This window comes from Mauremys reevesii, unplaced genomic scaffold (genome assembly GCF_016161935.1).
Source record: "Mauremys reevesii isolate NIE-2019 unplaced genomic scaffold, ASM1616193v1 Contig62, whole genome shotgun sequence".
Taxonomy (NCBI): domain Eukaryota; kingdom Metazoa; phylum Chordata; order Testudines; family Geoemydidae; genus Mauremys; species Mauremys reevesii.
The window spans coordinates 20672-25747 of record NW_024100876.1 but is presented as its reverse complement, the minus strand read 5'-3'; the positions used below and the strand labels follow the sequence as shown (position 1 = coordinate 25747).

The window sequence follows — 5076 nt, the reverse complement described above, 5'->3', positions numbered from 1 at the left end:
CTGGTTACAAGGTGGGAATAAATGGTGAGTTTTCAAAATGCAGAGAGGTCAATAGCGGTGATTTCAGGGGTCTGGGACAAGTGCTATTCAACATATCCATAAATGATCTGGAAAAAGGGGTAAACAACGAGGTGGCTAAATTTGCAGATGATCCAAAACTACTCAGGAAAGTTAAGTCCAAAGCAGCCTGCAAAGAGTTACAAAAGAGCTCACAAAACTGGGTGAAAGGGCAACAAAATGGCAGATTTGTTGATAAATGCAAAGTGATGCACATTGGAAAATATAATCCCAACTATACATATAAAATGACGAGGCCAAAAATAGCTGTTGCCACTCAAGAGGGATTTTGGAGTCACTGCGATAGTTCTCTGAGAACATCCACTCAGTGTGCAACGACGGTCAAAAAAGCAAAGAGACTCTTGAGAATCATTAAGAAAAGGATAGAGAATAAGACAGAAAATATCAGCAATTCAGTGGTGGGGGGTCCTTCCACTCTGGGACCCGCCGCCAAAGTGCCCCAAAGTTATTTTATTCAAATTTCCTGAATTGAGTTCATCCATTCAATGTTATGTGTCCCCACTAAAGCACGTGAATTCGGGGGAGTGCGTCCACAGTACCGAGGCTAGCATCGAGAGGTGGAGTGTAGCACTGTGGTTGCTATCCCACAGTTCCTGCAGTCTCTGCCACCCATTGGAATTGTGGGTTAAGCTCCCAGTGCATGTTGGGGCAAAAATATTCTCACAGGTGTTTCTGGGTATGTGCCGCCACTCCTCCCTCCGTGAAAGCTACGGCAGACGCCATGCTGCCAGCATACGGTTCAGCACGGTGCACCGCCTGTCTCCTGGTATGTTGAATCCACTTCAAGTGTCCTCTCCTCTTTCTATCTACTCTTTCAACTAACCATTTTGCGCCGTTTCTCGGTCATCGTGAACAGAGCCACACAGCTTCCACCGCAAATTCTGCAGGTCCAAATCAAGTCTCTGGAGTACATCCATAGCTGGGATGGGTCATTCAGTTCCTTGCATAGAGCTTCATTTTGTAGCAAAGTCCCTCCAGCGGTATCTGCCGTCTCTCAATGGGTCGATTGTGTAGCTGATGGTCCTTAACTGGCCATCAAGCAGGCTAGGCAGAACTGACACCAACTTGTCTGGCTGGGGTGTTCCCCGGAAGCATAGCACAAGTTTGAAATACGGGCAGCATAGAGCTAATATTCATAACATCAATTTCAAAAATGATACACATCTAGAGATAGCATCATTATAATCAGCCAATCAGAACCTCTCCATAGACCCCTTACACGACAACCTTTCTACAATATTGTCTGCAAATATAGAACAGTGGTCACAATGGTGATCTACACAGTTACAGATTATGTCAATAACATCACAGGAGGTGACATGGCATCAGTGAGACTGATACTGGAATACTGCCTCCAGTTTTGGTGTCCTCATTTGAAAAAGATGTTGTGAAATTGGAACTGGGGCAGAAAAGAGCTGCCAAATGTTCTGAGGGCTGGAGAAAAATGCCTTCTAGTGAGCTATTGAACGAGCTCAATGCGTTTAGCTTATCAAAAGAAGATTGAAAGGTGACTTCATTGAAGTGTTGAAGGACCTTAATGGAGAGAAAAGATTGGCTATTAAAAGGCTCTTTAATCTAGCAGAGAAAGGCATAACAAGACCTAATGGATGGAAGGTGAAAAGAGACAAATTCATATTACAACTAAGGCACAAATATTCAACAGCGAGGATGTTTCACCACAGGAACAAGCTACCAAGGAAAGTGGTGGATTCTCCATCTCCTCATGTCATTTAATGAAGACTAGATGCCTTTCTGGAATGTGTTTGCCCCAAAAGTAGCTATTGTGTCGTACAAGAGGCCTGTGATATGCAGGGGGTCAGATTAGATGCTCTAATGGCTTCTTCTGGCCATAAAGCTGACTAATTTCTGAAAAACTGAGTGTAGCATTGGGAGCAGCGTCTCATGTTTTACTGTCTAGCCGGTTTGCTTCCTAGAACGAATGCTCCTTGAGTGGGGTGATCCACAAGGAGTAGCTTAAACCTCCAAAGTGCCTGGCCAGGGGCAGGACATTAGCACAGCAAGGGAGGGGGTGTGGCAGTGACATCACAAAGGCCTTTTGCAGCACCTCAGACTATTGGCCAAAGGTGGTGGGGAGGTGGTGACCTCACAGAGAGATGCTGACATCAGCCAGGCAGGACAGGGGCGAGGGGCCAGGGAAACCTCAGAGACCCTGTGGCTTTGCTTCAGCAAGTCTCCTTCTCCAGGTCTCTCTTTGAGGACTGAGGGAGTATTGGGGTTCACGGACGTGAGCGCCAGGAGGAACCTCTTTCTAGTTTTCTCCTTCCCTTTTAGTGATTTTACTAGAGACCAGCCGTCCCTGTTTAGAAGGTAAGAGCCTCCTCAAGGGAAGGGGTGTCACAGTTCGGATGCTGGTGGCGCCCACCCCCACTGTAAGGAAGTTCCCGCCACCCTGCTCTGTGTTCGCAGGGCGGGAGAGAGCAGCATCCACAGCAGTGATTTGCTCCTGGCTGCCGGAGCAGAGCAGCAGACTCAGCTGTCAGAACTTCCCAGAGCGATGAAAGGGGAGGGGCCCATGGCTCTGTAGCAGGAATGCAGGGCAGGTGAGTTCACAGCGGGCATTGTGGGATACTGGCAGAGGCCAGTTATGGTGATATAATGAACAGCAGTGTCTACACTTACACTCAGCCACTGTAAGTTTGCTGGAAAAAGCTGTAGGCTTCTCGTCTAGGTGGTTTTATTTTGTCACCAAAACAGGGCAGTTTTGTTGCCAGACGTGGCATTGCAGTGTGTACAAAAGCCACAAGCTGCTGATCGAGGGAGCATAGTGTGTTTTTCACACACCTGAGCAATATAATTCTGCTGAAATAACTTTGTAGTGCAGACCTGGCCAAAGATTCACACATAGAGACAGCTTGCAAGGAAAATGTCACCTGCTCCTCTGCTTTGCAGAATCCAAACACAAGTAAAGCTTGTCAGCCTAGGTGGAAATGCAGGGAGTCAGGTGTGAGCAGACACTGTACTTTAGCCACAGTCAGGCACCATAGTTTAGCTGGTTAAAGTACCTGTTTTGTACTTGTTTTGTCCTGGGTTCAACTCCCAGTGGTGCCTTGTTGAGATACTTTTAGAACACCTGGTATTGGCTACTGTCAGAAGACAAAATACAGAGCTAGATGGATCTTTGGTCTAGCCCACTGTGGTTTTTCTTGTGGTTTAAATTACACTCACTGGCACTGATAATAGAGTTACTGAAAGTTTGGGAGTTAAGGGCTGATAGGTCAGTGGTCCAAGCCCCTCGCAGATGACCCCCAGGATCTGGGACAGGGACAGGTCTGGGCTCTCGCACCAAATGCTCATTGTGGCTGCCAGAATCTGTGGGAAGCTCATTTAGTTTACACCCAGGGTTGAGTCCTTGATTCACACATCAAGGATAACAACTCTTTGTTTCTCCTGCCCCAATAACAAGGAGACTGGGAATCCAACACCAGCCAAAAGTGATCATTTCGGCAAGCAACCCAAGCTATTTCCAACATACTGTAAAATCCACATGCAGACTCATACACGAAACCTTGCAAGAAAATCTTCCTGAGGGGGTCTGAAGCACCTGCTGCTGGAGGGAAGGAGGGAGCTGTGGGTGGGGATTGAGGGGCAGCATGAGGAGAAGGGGGCTGTGGGTTGGGTTTGAGGGGCACTGGGACTAGGAGGGGGCTGTGGGTTGGGACAGAGGAGAAGGGTGAAGAGGAGCAGGCTCTGACTGGGAGTGAGGAGCAGTGAGTATAGGAGGGACTGAGAGTTGTGTTTGAGGGGCACTGGGAGCAGAGGGGACATGGGTTTGGGCTGAAGAGCATCTTCATTTGAGGATCCAGCAGGACAGGGGGAGACAGCAGGTGATTCTAATTCCTTAGGGATATTCTGTGTGTTTGTCTGTGTGTGTGTGTGTGCAGGGGAGGAACATGCTCTATGCCCAGAGGACTTTATTCCTCCAGCCTGCAAGGACAGAGGGGACGTCAAGGAGTTGCTCCTTCAAATCCCCCCACACAAAGGCCCTTCTTAGGAAAGGCAAAATCCCAAGGAGAAAGAGCAACACCCCAAAGAAGACTCCAGAAACTCAGATTTTTACAATCACGGTGAGAAGTGTATCACCTGACAAGGGACTTGAACCCGGGACCCTCAGTTTAAAAAAAAAACAGATACTCTGCCAATTAAGCTAGCCAGGCTCACACAGGAAAAACACAAGTTGGTGCAGAGGTGAAGCTAGTGAAGAAAAAGCGAGACAGACACAAGAGGGGAAACCTGCTGCTCTCTCTCTCTTCCCAGCCCTGGCCTGGCCTGGTATTAGTGCTGGTTAAAAAGAGGGGAAAATATCAGCATCTACCAGCCTCTCATAGCTGTACAAGTCTCAGGCACAATACAGAGGTGCCCATCTGCAAGTGCCGAATGGTTGGATTGGCTAATGCAGCCTGTAGATGTCCAGGGCACACTGGGATATCAAGCCAAGTGTCCATCACCATCATCATTTCACAGGGACAGAAAGGAGGGGAAGGAAATGGCCACACGACGGCAGCAGAACCTGAGAAATGAAACACAACTGGCTTCCGAACAGTGAATGAACCTGACTCCCGTATCATGAAAAGCCCAAAAGCCGTTTCTTTCTATGCCTGGGAGAAAAGAGTTCCAATCATTCCTGCCCATTTACTTTTGAATTATTTTACATTGTAAAGAAAATTGTAACAAAATGAGTCTGAACTTGAGCTGCCTGTTATTAAAAGCTGGTTCCCCAATTCAGTTCCAGCTGCCCTGCTAGAAACACCCCCAGGTCCCCACTCACCCCAGGAAGAGGAAAAAGAGAAACCCCCACTGGGCACTGCCCTTGGCTCCAGGCTGCTGTCCCGGGGTGCGAGTGAGGACTGATTGTTTGCTGCTGTGTGTGGATTTAACCCCAGTGGCCCAGAAGGTGCTGCCCTGGCAGAGGACTGGCATGGTGCTACCCCGTAACCAGCTCAGCACGCTGGCATTGTGAAGTGTGGATGGTTTCTTGAA

The 5076-nt window shown here is 48.2% G+C and overlaps 1 long non-coding RNA gene across 1 annotated transcript; it reads left to right on the top strand.

Moving 5' to 3' along the window:
- The first annotated feature begins 2577 nt into the window (after positions 1-2577).
- On the top strand, positions 2578-4775 carry LOC120394508. Its single transcript, XR_005592321.1, has 2 exons — positions 2578-2639; positions 4561-4775. It is a non-coding gene; the product is annotated as an uncharacterized LOC120394508 (long non-coding RNA).
- Positions 4776-5076: the final 301 nt, after the last annotated feature.